General features: G+C 39.7%; 1 protein-coding gene across 4 annotated transcripts in view; it reads left to right on the top strand.

Moving 5' to 3' along the window:
• The window catches only part of kynu (kynureninase), a 297,370-nt gene that overhangs the window by 238,350 nt on the left and 44,335 nt on the right, over positions 1-14,685 (top strand). The gene's annotated exons all lie outside the window — the stretch shown is intronic.

Raw genomic sequence — 14,685 nt, 5'->3', positions numbered from 1 at the left:
ACTTCCCAATAATTTTTGCTCTATGATATGCCCTCTCTTTGGCTTATATGTTGGCACTGATTTCTCTTGTTAGCCATGAAATCTTTCCTTTGGGATTAACCTGAGACTAATCAACAGATTTAACTGTCAGGCCTTTTTTTTTTCATCATCATTGGACTCCTCATGCAGTTCCTTGGCAAGGTCTAATCTTGCTTTGATTCCTCATCTTTACATTGGTGAATCACCTCTCAACTCTTGTAACAGGCCAGATGCAGGCCAGCATTTGAGGCCTCCAATAATGTTAGTGAGTTTCTTGACCGCAGTTGAGGTGAAGGGGAAAGCAAGTTCAATTTGCTAATTATTCTATTTTACTTTAATGTTTTAAAAATTATTCCTAGGAGTTGGTATGTATCAATGAACTTTATTTTTATTTAAGAAATAGTTGACTGAAATTTTAAGGTATTTGTATGTGTGCAACTATCCTTTTTGGGACATAGCTCAATGGTGCTTAATGCTTTGGTTCAATCCTTGGCATTTCCATACCATTTGCCACAATTACTTTAAGATGCTGAGGTTATTTTTTTTTGAGGGTGAATCTCGAAGCATGGGACATAGTTTCAGAACAAGTGATGTCCATTTGAGGTGGAGATCAGGAGGAAATTTCCGACCTTTCATGAATATTTAGATCTGTCTACTTCAGAAAACCATGGAGGCTAAATCATTGAATATATTCAGGGTGAAATACATCTATTTTGGGCATCGAGTGTTCAAGGCCTATAGGAAACTGGCTGGAAAGTGAATTTTAGGACAATGTCAGATCAACCACCATTTTATTTAATGGCAGAGGAATCTCAAAAACAACTGTGGCATTCTAATTCTGCATTTCTTGTGTTCCTATTATTTAAATTCAGTGACACCTTTGGTAGAAAGCAAAACTTCAAATACATGTTAATCTTCCATTGAAGCCTGTCAGAACCTTTCAAGTGGCAGGTCCTCTGTACAATGCTGCCTCCAGACATTATTACTGTCCAGACCTCAATGATCTGACTTCCACATCCATCCACGGTATGTGTGGTGGCCATAGCTAATAATTGCAGTGGAGAAATCTAGCAGGGTCAATGCATTTGGATAATCCACGAGATATAAAGGGCATAAGCAAAGGAGTAGGCCATTCATTTCCTCAAACTATGCCTAGTTTAGCTAGATTATGTTCCCTCTGTGACAATATATTGATCTGTCTTGGTTATTTATACCTTTCAAATATATCCAAACCAAAATCTATTAACCCCATTTTGAATTATGTAAATAAAAGTTGATTCACTCCTAACACAGTAGAATGCTGGTGCCTTGTTTTAGGAAGTTAAAATTAGTTATTTCTGCCACCTAGAGGCCATTAAAATATTACAGTTTTTCAAAAGCATTCCACAAACAAAAAGGTTTTCTTACTCTTAATTTATTTATATAGAAAACACCTAATTCATAAAATGCCTGTTCTTATTTTGAAGGATATTTAATACCATTCAAAGTAAGTGTTTTGAAATAGAGCCCTTTCTTTGTTTGACATTTCTTAATTTCAATTAAAATGATGTTAATACAAAATTTCTGTTGTTTTATTTAAATACCTCAGGCTGAGTTTTATTGTGTAATGTTTGACAACATCTTCCAAAATCAAGTAATTGGTAAAGCTTATTGCAGTAAAACTTACTTTGAGTTAATCAGTGTCCTTTAGTGAAGGGAACACGCTGCCTGTACTGGACTTCTGTCAGTGGTTCTTCATAATGATAATTGCATGCTATCATCGAATAATTTTCATTGCCGAAGAGCTTTTTTTTTGTTTAATTCAACATTTTTTATTCTCTTGATTACCAAATTTGTGTTTTTCTTGAATAGAAATTCAGAAAGGCATTTCTAAATTAAAATTAAGGACTGAACCTAGAATGAAACATACCAAGCTGAAGAAGTACATTAATTAGAAACGTATTATCAGAGAGATCAAAGTGAATTTGATTACTGAGCAGTTGAAAAGAACTGATTACATTTTTTAGAACTTTTATTGGCTACCCTGCTGACTCCAGACTACAAAGTAAATATATCAAACAGTTCTTGAGACAAATTTCCTTTTATCAATATTGTTTGTCTTTATGTTCTATATTGTAACAATGTCTTAAAATTAAAATATGCATAAACACTCCCAGTTCTCAGTTCTGTCAGATCCTTCATGATCAATGTTAACAAAAATCATCATATCCCAATCATATATATATATATATCCCAAGAGACTGAGTGACGTGTCCCACAAATTGATGGTATCAGTTCCCAGCAATTCACAGATGAACACATGCAGGCAAACCATCTTGTCATTCCACCAATTAGACACTTGGGGGAGCACCGATGGGAGATGCCAATCCCCAGCTGAGCATGGACACCATGCTACACTGCCTCCAGTACCTCCTGGACTGCAGGAGCAAGCAAGCCCACGGTTTGAGGCCCAGTCCTCACTACAACCAAGACTCTGCCTCCACTGCACCCACTAGTTATGCAGTGAGCTGGGTAATCTTACAAGAAAGCGTTATCTGGCATTTGCTGTGCAGAAATAGAACCAAACCAGACAAAATTGGTGATTACACTCCAATACAAGATTCTGCCCAACCTATTTCAAATAGTTATTTTGACAAAACTATTTCATCTACATGCATTGTAGTTTACAAGCTTCCCAAAAGCCCCACGTGAATCAAAATACCACTCGCTGTGCATTTTAGATGGAGAATGAGCAAACTGTTCATTTCTGCTCAGAGCACAGGAAGCTTAAAGGAGATTTGATGTAGATGCAGATGTGTCTGACTGGTTAAACAGAAGGAAACTCTTCTGATTGCAGAAAGCTCAAGACTCTGGTGACACACATTAAAGTTGCTGGTGAACGCAGCAGGCCAGGCAGCATCTCTAGGAAGAGGTACAGTCGACGTTTCGGGCCGAGACCCTTCGTCAAGACTAACTGAAGGAACAGTTAGTAAAAGATTTGAAAGTGGGAGGGGAAGGGGGAGATCCAAAATTTCCCCCTCCCACTTTCAAATCTCTTACTAACTCTTCAGTTAGTCCTGACGAAGGATCTCGGCCCGAAACGTCGACTGTACCTCTTCCTAGAGATGCTGCCTGGCCTGCTGCGTTCACCAGCAACTTTGATGTGTGTTGCTTGAATTTCCAGCATCTGCAGAATTCCTGTTGTTTGCGTTTTAAGACTCTGGTGACCCTAGTTTAACACTTTTCCACAGATACAATCAGTATTGAGAAAAAATGTTTTATATCCAAAGCAGTAATGGTCTGGAACATTACTAATTGGAGCTTTTAAAACTGAATTGGGTAGGCACTGATGAAAAATACTTTACAACACAACAAGGAGAGAAAAGAGGATGGAGTTGATAGAATTCTTCTTAAGCAGTCCCTTGGGATCAAAATGGATTTGCTCTACAATGGGTTTGTGGATTCTGATTCATGAAACTAGTGTGGGGCAGAGTGTGGCTCACAAGGAGGCAAGCATAGGTATAGCTTCTTCCATTTCTTATGCAAGGCCTTTGAGTGCTCTGCATATATGACTGCAAGATACTTAATACTATCCCATTGCTCCTTTTGCACGTCTACTTAGTCCCAAGAAGTTGTTGAGGATATTGCATTTCTTCAGTTTGAGCAAACCTCATATCATTTTCTCTGCCAGAGCTCAGATTAGAGTGGCTTCAAGCATTCACATGTCTTAGCTTTCACAACGTAACTGACAAAGAGTGAACGGGCCTCAATGCAAGCGATATTGCTACACAAGACGCTGCTGATGTTGGTTTACTCCTCCTCCAGGTGAGTTTGGAGAATTTTGGAGCCAAACACCAAAATTCATACCAATACCAATGTAGTAACAAGGTTGGACTAGAACAAGCCCTGCCCACCAAATACTTGGAAGCTTTTGACAGCCTGCAAAGTCTCACCTCGGCCTTCTGGCTGTAAACACTGTTGAGTTATTTCAGTAAACAAAATTTGTAAATTGAAATTGTAAAATATTAAAACAAAAAAATTTTCAAAAATGTAAAACAAAGCACAGAAATCAACTCATTTGTAAACACAAGAGATTCTTCAGCTGCTGGAGATCTTGAACATCACACACAAAATACTGGAGGAATTCAGCTAGTTATGCAGAATCAAAGGAGAGGAATAAACATTTGACATTTTGGGCTGACACCTTTCATCGAGACTGGGAAGGAAGTTAGCAAAAGCCAGAATAATGGAGGAGGGTAAGGAGTATTAGCTGATAGGTGATGAGTGACAGCAGGGTAGGGTGAAGATGGCTAGTTGAGGGAGAATGATGTGCTAGATATGGAGATTGTGAGGTAAGGACAAAGGGAATCCTATCCCTGTTATGGCAGGATGATGTGGTTACAGCCAATTTTTGGGGAAATGGAGGAGATACGTGAGGGCAGCATTGACGGTGGTGGAAGAGAAAGCTTGTTCTTCGAAAAAAGAGGATAACTTAGGTGTTGTAGAATAAAAACAGCCTCATCCTAAGAACACATGCAATAGAGATGAAGGAATTAAAAGAAGGGAATAGCGTTTTTACAAGTGACGGGGGTGAAGAGGTACCGTCAGGATAACTGTGATAGTCATTGGGTTTGTAAAAGATGTCAGTAGATAGTCAAGAGATGGAGACAGAGATTGAAAATGGTGAGAGAGGTATCAGAGATGAAACACATAAATTTATACTTTATACTTTATTGTCGCCAAACAATTGGTACTAGAACGTACAATCATCACAGCAATATTTGATTCTGCGCTTCACACTCCCTGGATTACAAATATTAAATATTAAAAATAGTTAAAATTAGTAAATATTAAAAATTTAAATTATAAATCATAAATAGAAAAATGGGAAGTAAGATAGTGCAAAAAAACCGAGAGGCAGGTCCAGATGTGTGGAGGGTACAGCCCAGATTCGGGTCAGGATCAGTTCAGCAGTCTTATCACAGTTGGAAAGAAGCTGTTCCCAAATCTGGCCGTATGAGTCTTTAAGCTCCTGAACCTGGAATTTAAGGATAGGGTGTAAGCTAGAGGCAAATTTTGATGAAATTGATGAACTTACCTTGGGTGCAAGAAGCAGCACTAATGCAGTCATCAATGTAGCAGAGTCAAAGTTGGGAAGGCTACCAGTGTGGGCATGGTACCTGGACTGTTTATGTAGTTGAAGAAATGATAGGCATAGCTGGGGTCTATGCAAGTGCCCATGACTACACTTCGGGGTTTGGAGAAAGTAGAAGGAGCCAAAAAAGGAAATGGTTGAGTAAGCACCAGTTCTGCCAAATGGAGGAGGGTGGTGGTGAAGGGGAATCAATTAGGTCTGCTATCCAGAAAGAAGTAGGGAACTTTAAGGGCCTCCCTGATGGGGCGTGGAAGGCATAGGGACTGAATGTTCCTGGTGAAAATAAGGTAATCCAGGTCAGGGAACTGAAAGTTGTTGAAGTGATGGGAAGAATGTGAAGTGTCACGGATATACGTAGTTAGAAAGGGACACTGTTTCAGTGGGGCAGCAGCAGGCAGAAACAATGGGCCTTCCAGGTCTGTAAGGTTTGCAAGCTTTGTGTAGGAGGTATTGCAGGGTAAGGGAACAATGAGGTTGGGTGACACTGGATGAGAGATCACCAGAATCGATGAGGTTGGTGATAGTTTGGGAGACAATGGCCTGAATGGTCCTGAGTGGAGTCCTTTTCAAAGGGTAAATAAGAGGAAGTGTCCGAGAGTTGTTGTCTGGACTCAGAAAGGTAGAGGACAGTCCACAGTCTTCAACAGCACTACCCTTGTCTGCAAGTTTGATGGTGCGGTTGGAATCACCTATCATCAATCAGTTTGTACACCTTCCCCACCCTCACCTTCTTAGTTGGCTTCCTTTCCAGTCCAGATGCAGGGTCTCATCCTAAAACATTGCTCCCCCGTAGATGCTGGCTGACTTACTGAGTTCCTCCAGCATTCTGAGAGCAACTCAGCAGCACAATTCACTTATTATTTCATCTTTGTAGCTTCCTCTGTGTAGGAATGGACTTGTAGAGCCCATGGCAAACCTAGCTCGACACAGGGTTCAACAGCAGATTCCCCAGTCTAAGTGCTGGGGAGCCTCTGCGGGATGCTGCTGTACCATCGGATGTGCCCTCCCCAAACTTGATTGGTCATTTCTCTGTTTGGGACTTCCTACCTTAAAGTGGAAATCACAAAATTTATTGGCATTTACAGTATATTGAGAAATATCAGTAGAAACGAAGTGGGACTGTTTGATGTACACAACACAATTTTGGCTAACAAGCTTATCCTCAGGAATCAACAAAAATATAGTGTTTGTCAAAATGTAGTGTGTTGGGCACATGGTCAAGTGGTTAAGGCATTCGTCTAGTGATCTGAAGGTTGCTAGTTTGATCCTCAGCTGTGGCTGCGTGTTTGTGTCCTTGAGCAAGGCACTTAACCACACATTGCTCTAGTGTCTTTGCGAGGAGTGGCGCCCCACACAGACTTCCAATCTGTACCTTGTAAGGCATGAAAATGCCTGACGTAGGCCTCTCATGGTCTGAGTCGACATTCCCTCCTTCCTCCAAATTATCATACACAGGGTCACAATAGCTGGAAAAAGGCCCTCGACACCAACGAGAAACCACCCATTTCACAGACACATCAGAAGGAGAATATGAATCAGATTCAGGTTTATTATCACTGATGTATGTTGTGAAATTTGTTGTTTTGCAGCAGCAGTACAGTGCAATCCATAGAATATAATATACATTACAATAAAAAAATACATATACAGTACACATCTGCATGCACACACACATACCGTTCATACATACAAATATATACATTACTGTGCTGAAGTCTTGGGCACATGTAAAAAGAAGTTCTGTAAAGTGAAGACTTTTTCAAAATAATAAAATGAAATGTTTCTAAATTTCAAAAAAATTATTACAAAGAGTAGTAAAGAGTAAAAAAACTAAATCAAATCAATATTTAGTGTGACCACCCTTTGCTTTTAAAACTGCAGCAATTCTCCTCAGTACACTGTATGCAGTTTTATAAGAATATCAGCTGGTAGGTTGTTCCAAGCATCTTGGAAAATATGTTGCACACACTTTTATATATATATAGGTACATCTTGTACCAATTAAAGTGGCCTTTGAGTGTATGTTCATGGTCTGCTGCTGTAGCTCATCCACTTCAAAGTTTGAAATTTAGAGATGCTCTTCTACACACCTCTGTTGTAATGCATGGTTATTTGAGTTACTGTTGCCTCCAGTTTGAACCAGTCTAACCATTCCTCTGACCTCTTTCATTAACAAAACATTTCACCCACAGAACTGCTGCTCACTGGATTTTGTTTTGTTTTGTTTTCACACTATTCTCTGTGAACTCTAGACTGTTGTGTGTGAAAATCCCAGGAGACCAGCAGTTTCTGAGATACTGAAACAACCCTGTCTGGCACCAACAATCATTCCTTGGTCAAATTCACTTAGATCACACTTCTTCCCCTTTCTGAAGTTTGGTCTGAACAACAACTGAACCTCTTGACCATGACTACATTGAGTTACTGCCACATGATTGGCTGCTTAGACATTTGCATTATAGAGCAGGTATACAGGTGTACCTAATAAAGTGGAAAATAGAAAGCAAAAATAGTGAGGTAGTATTCATGCCTTCATTGACTGTTCAGAAGTCTGATGGCGGAGGGGAAGAAGCTGTTCTTAAAATGTTGAGTGTGTGTTTTCAGGCTTTTGAATCTCCTTCCTGATGGTTGTAATGAGAAGGGGGCAATTCTGCTTAATGGAGGTCCTTAGTGATGGATGTGGCCTTCTTGAGCAGATGTCAGCATTGAACCTGGATCACCGTGGCTGTGAGACAGCTGTACTACTAGCTGTGGATCTGTGCAAGTAACTATACTTCAGGCTTTACAAGAAAAAATGCCATTTAAATAATGTACAACTTGTGGAAAGTAACATCTTAAAGGAGGGTAGAATAAGAGCACTTAAACCTTCTGCACCAGCTGACTATTACCTTCAGAGTGGATTTTCTATTGACCAGGGTCCATTATTAGATCACTTGCAAAACTATTTGAAGGGTTCCATTAAAGAGTGTTAAGTAAAATTCTGATGCTTTTAAATGATTAAAAAGTGTTCAGGAGTAAAAGGAAGACTAAACAGAAAATAATAGAAATATGTGACAGGTCAAATATATTCCATCACGAGAGACATAAACACAGTCTACCAGAGCATTTGTATCTATTGTAGCGACATAAAATGTAAGTGACAGAAAAAAGTGTGAGGGAAAAGGTGAGGAGAAATGTCAGCCTTGGGAAACTTGAAGAAAATACACGTTTCTCTGAGATGAACATTTTATTTGGAGCAGTGAAAACTCAATGGGGCAAGAGATTATCGAACACCTTCAACGGAAAATGATCAGAATCAGAATCACAATTTTTATGGCAGAAGTCATGAAATTTGTTGCTTAGTGGCAGCAGCAGAGTGGAAGACATAAAAAAATTACTATAGAACGTAGAACAGTAACACACAGTATGGGGCCTTCAGCCTACAATGTTGTGCTGACTAATACAAACATACTCCACGATCAACCTAACCCTTCCCTCCAACACAGCCCATAAGTCCTTCATTTTTCTTACATCCAAATGCCTACCTACGAGTCTTCTAAATGTCCTTGTTGTATTTCTTCTAACACACATGGCAGTGCATTCCAGGCAACTACCACTCTGTGCAAAAAATACATGCCTCCAACACCTTAGCTATACATTCCTCCATACACCTAGAGATACGTCCTCTGGTATAGGCCATGCCACCTTGCAAAAAAGGCACTCTAGCTCTGCCTCTCATAATCTTATGCAACTCTTAATAAGTCACCTCACGTCCACCTTTGCTCCAGGAGGACCCTCCGTGGACCCTCTAGTTAATAATGGGGTCCATGGCATAAAAAAGGTTGGGAACCTCTGCTCTAAAGAGAAAATGCCCAGCTTCTGCATCCCTTCCTCATAAGGAATGCTCTGTAATCCTGATAATTCTCTTCTGCATTCTCTCCCATATTATGAGGCAGGCAGAACTGAACACAGTATTCCAAGTGTGGTCGAGTCAGAGTGTTGTACTTTGTGGCACTTGAATTCAGTCCCCTTACTAATATGGGTCAACACATCATGCATCTTCTCAGTCACCCTACCCACTTGCATACCAGCTTTAGACTTGAACCCAAAGATCTTTCTTTTCCTCTTCACTGCTAAGAATCCTGGTATCAGCCATCTATTCTGTATTCACATTCTGTCTTCCAACATGGATCGGTTCATACTTTTTTGGATTGAACACTGACGCCAAGCAGACAGTCTCTAAAGAGTATTGATAATGGCTGGGGTCACCCATCTTGTAAAGACAGTTGCCCAGAAGAAGTCAATGGCAAACCACTTCTGTAGAAAAATTTGCCGAGAATAATCATGGTCATGCAATCAGGATGACCCACATCGTACGTCACAGCACATAATGATGATGATGATATCTTCCTCAAAAGATATCCCAATGACCCACAAATCTGAATCCCTGGTCCTTCTACCAATTCTTCAGCTACACATTTATCTACTATAACTTCCTATTCTTACCTCACCAGTGCGTGGCACAGGCAACAATCCAGAGATTTCTATCCTTGAGCTCTTGCTTTTTAGCTTCCTCCCTACTTCTCTACATTAACTTTTCAGAACTTCGTTTCTTTTCCTATCTGTGTCATTGGCACCAGTGTGCACCATGACTTCGAGCTGCTCAGTCTCCTAATTAATTCCTCACTGAATTGATGGCTTTGACGATATGAAGATAGCTGGAGGGGCAGGTTTTGATGAAGAAGTAGAAGCTGCAGAAGGACTTAGAATAGGAGAATGGTCAAAGAAATGGCAGGTGGAATACAGTGTCGGGAAGTGTATGATCATGTATCTTGGTAGAAGAAATAAAGGGTAGACTATTTTCTAAATGGAGAGAAAATTCAAAAATCTGAGTTCAGAGGGACTTGGATCCTTGTGCAGGATTCCCTAAAGGTTAACTTGCAGGTTGGGTTGGTGGTGAGGAAGGCAAATGTGATGTTAGCATTTATTTCAAGGTGACTAGAATATAAAAGCAGGGATGTGATGTTGAGGTTTTATAAAGCACTGGTGAGGCCTCACTTGGTGTACTGTGAGCAGTTTTGGGCCCCTTAACTTAGAAAAGATGTGCTGACACTGGAGAGGGTTCAAAGGAGGTTTACAAAAGTAATTCTTAGATTAAACAGTTTGTCATATGAACAGCATTTGTTGGATCTGGGCCTGTATTTGCTAGAATTCAGAAGAATGAGTGGTGACCCAATTGAAACCTATCAAATGTTGAAAGGCCTTGATAGAGTGGATGTGGAGGGGGTATTTCCTATGGTGGGAGAGTCCAGGACCAGAGGACACAGCTTAAAATAGAGGGTGTCCTTTTAGAATAGAGATGAGGAGGTATTTCTTTAGCCAGAGAGTGGTGAATCTGTGGAATTCATTGCCACAGGCGTCCGTGGTGGCCAAGTTGTTACGTATATTTCAGGCAGAGGTTGATAGTTTCATGATTGGTCAGGTGTTAAAGGGATATGGGGAGAAGGCAGGAGATTGGGGCTGAGAGGGAGAATGGAATAACTGATGAAATAGCAGAGCACACTCGATGGGCTGAGTGGCCTAATTCTGCTTCTATATATTACGGTCTGTTTAAGAATTCTGAGGATTCACAGAAGTCACAAAACATATAAATAGTACAAAATAGGAATCAGAATGATTTCAGTAATATTCGTTGAAAGGAAGGCACTGAACAAGAAAACCAGAGGAAGTTCAAAGCTTCATGTGGTTAACCAGAGTAAGTTATAGCTCTTCTTTACATGGTTGTCTGAGCTTCTACCTCTTTCTACAGTGGAGATTGTGATCAATTATGCCCTTACAAATTGAGAACCTCTATATGTATTGTGCAAAGTTGCACTTTGAAAAGGGTCGAAGGCCCTATTTGTTTCATCTGTTGCAAAAAATACCTTGCATTATCTTTCAGATGGTTGTTACCTACATCTGAAACAGTAATGAGCAGAATTAATCCTGGCAAGATTATTTGTTTACTGTTTCTTGTGCAACAGTTTGCCTGTGGTGCAGCAAGTGTATTACCAAGATGTCCCCAAAGATAAATTCCAGATTTATCAGATCAGAAAAAGAATCAGGTTTAATATCACTGGCATATGTCATGAAGCTTGTTATGGTAGCAGCAACACATTGCAGCACATAATCATAAAAATTAAATTACAAGAAATATATACGGTATACAAAAAATTAAAGTAATTCAGTATACAAAAATTGTGAGGTAGTGTTCATGGGTTCATTGTCCATTCAGTGATCTGGTGTCGGAGGGAAAGAAGCTGTTCCTGAAACACTAAATGTGTGTCTTCAGGCTCCTCTACCTGCTTCTTGATGTAGCAATGGGAAGAGGTCATGACCTGGGTGACAGGTGTCCTTAATGATGGATGCCACCATTTTTGAGGCATTGCACCTTTTGAAGATGTCCTTAATTTTCAGGAGGCTAGTGTCCATGGTGGAGGTGGTTGAGTTCACAACTTCCTGCAGCTTTTTCTGACCCTATGCAGCAGTCCCTACATAGCAGATGATACAACCAGTTAGAGTACTCCCCACAGAACGTCTGTAGAAATTTGTGAGTGTCCCTCGTGACATACCAATTCTCTTCAATCTCCAAATAAAATATAGCCACTGTCATCCCTTCTTTGTAATTGCATCAATATGCTGGGCCCAGGATAGACCTTCAGAGATACTGACACCCTGGATCTTGAAACTGGTCACCCTTCACTAGTTCACGAAAACAATTTGAAAACAAAAGGAAAATAAGGTATTTCCTGAAGACTTGATATAATAGCAAAATGCACTGAAAACATTTTGCATGTCAGTCCGCATCTATGGAGGGAAAGTCATAAAAGGAGGAAAAAACATCTCTAAAGGTTATCAATTGATACAGTCTTCAGAACATATTCATTCATTTATTTTATCTGAGGCACTCTTCAAGTCCTCCAACAGCAGATGCCATTTCATTGCCTCTTCACTCAACCCTGGAACACCTGGACAGTGAAGATGCATATGTCAGGATGCTCTTCATTTACATTCAATACTATCATCCCCTCAAAACTAATCAATAAGCTTCAAGACTTGGCTTCAATACATCCTGTGCAACTGGATCCACGATTTACTCACCTGCAGACCACACCCATTTCGGCTAGGCAACATCATCTCCACAATCACCATCAGCACAGGTACACCACAAGGCTGTGTGCTTGACCCCCTACTCTACTCACTTTATACTTATGACTGTGGTGCAAAGCACATCTCCAATGCCATACTTAAGGTTGCTGATGACACTACTGTTGTAGGCCGAACCAAATGTGATAACAAATCAGCATATAGGAGGGAGATTGAAAATCAGCTGAGCGGTGCCACAACAACCTCTCACTCAACACCAACAAGACCAAAAAGCCGATTATTGATTACAAGAGGAGAAAACTGAGGCCCATGAACCAGTCCTGATTGGGAGATCAGAGGCAGAGGTGGTCAACAGCTTTAAATTCCTTAGAGTTATCATTTCAGAGAATCTGTCTTGGGTCCAGCACAGGACCCACACAACCAGGTTCAGGAACACTTACTACCCCTCAACTGTCAAGCTCTTGAACCAGATGGGTAATTTCACTCAGCCCAGCACTGAGCTGTTCCCACAACCTATGGATTCGCTTTCAAGGACTCCTCATCTCATGTTCTGAAAATTTATTGCTAATTTATTTATTGTTATTTTGCTTTTTTTGTTGTCTCTTTGTATTTATTGTGAATTCCCATAAGTAAATGAATCTCAGGGTTCTACTTGGTAACCAATATGCACTTTGATAATAAGTTTACTTTGAACATTTTTAACTTTCTTTGAAGTTCCAGTATTCAGAAGAATTCTACTGTTTCAAGAAGTTCCAGATAGATTATCAAGTGCATTTTTTAGGCATTGTTACTTTGACACAAGGAGCTACAGATAGACACACTATCATTCTGCTTGACCCACACCTATACTTACAGTATTTCAGTGAGGTTTCAACTAATTTTATTGGAATGATGTTCATAAAACTAATAAACATCATTCATATTCATTCTCAGTTGTTCAGCTGAAAACACCTTGTCAGCATTGTCTTGTATTGTCCTTTGCCTGAACTGTTTGCTTCAATTTGCTTCTAAAGGTGAATCCTAGGTTGTTTGTCCTTTGAATTCCAAAACCCCACCAAAATGTAACTTAAAGCCAACCAGTTTTTGTTTCCCATTTCTAAAAACAGAGTTTCATCCTGAACCATTTCCATAGTCAGCTTCTTAACCCGTAGAATTTTTCCTGTATTTTCTGCTTTTATTTTAGATTTTCAGCATCTGCTGTTTTTCTGTTGAGTTTCAAGCCAGATTTTCTTTGTTGTTGATCTTCTTTATTCATTAACTAAACATTATGGCCATTATGTATTTACTATGGTAACTTCCATCAGAACTCCTGCTCCAGTTTTATAATCATTCAGGGTCAAGAAATGGTGAACCCTGGGTGAAAAATTATCCCTGCTGTAAAGAGTAAGATCTTTTTAGCATTCTACATCATATGTTTTTTTGAATAGCAAGCATGTTCCCAGGGGATTAAGAGTGCATAGACTCATAATATGTTTTAAAAAGATTAAGCTATACAATATTTCAAAGGTAAAGACAGGCAATTCAATTGTTAAGGTTGAAACGTTTAGAAAATTGGAACTGCTAGACATTTAAAGTAACATTTTACTAATTAGATTTAGTGTAGCAGTTATCACAATGCTATTACAGCTTGGGGTGTTCCAGAGTTTGGAGTTTAATTCTGGCGCCATTCTGTAAGGAGTCTCCTATGTCCTCCCCATGGAATGCATGGGTTTTCCCTGGGTGCTCTGATTTCCTCCTACTGTCCAAAGGTGTACTGGTTAGTGGGTTAATTGGTCATCATAAACTGTCCAGTGATTAGGTTAGGGTTAATCGGGTTTGTTCAGGGTTGCTAGGGCGGCGTGGTTCAAAGGGCCGGAAGGGCCTACTCCATGCTCAATCGCTAAAAAAATAAACCATATTATATAATATCATCAGCATGCTCATGGAAAAACAGTCCAAAATTTCTGTGTAATTAAAAATTCCTCAAATTGTTAAAAATATCCAATTTGTTGACACAGAATACCTGGCGCCTGCAGAAATCATACTAATATTTCAGCCCAGGCGAATACACTTCCATAGCTACACTAGCAGTAGATTCTCTCGTAAATGCCTCAGTTATCTCAGAAAAAAAATCAGTGTGCTCCATTCAAATATTAAAGAGTTATTAAAAGAATATTTCTGCTGAGAAGTGCTTCATATTTTTTTCAGTAGGAAACCATTAACTGACCGTATACTCTGGAAAGGTGTTTTAGAATATAGAACACGCCAATCCCTGCTGGATTAATAACATCTATTTCCAACATCTGTAGTTGACATAAGGTAACCATGTATGACATCTGCTACCCATCCTTAACCATCTGGTCCCTTTATGGGTAGAATAAAGGCTGGCATCAAGGAAAGAGCTTTTTGTCCAAAGGGCATTTTTTTCC

This window comes from Mobula hypostoma, chromosome 5 (assembly GCF_963921235.1).
Source record: "Mobula hypostoma chromosome 5, sMobHyp1.1, whole genome shotgun sequence".
Lineage (NCBI taxonomy): Eukaryota > Metazoa > Chordata > Chondrichthyes > Myliobatiformes > Myliobatidae > Mobula > Mobula hypostoma.
The sequence above is the reverse complement of the archived record's forward strand: the minus strand, read 5'-3'. Positions and strand labels throughout refer to the sequence as shown.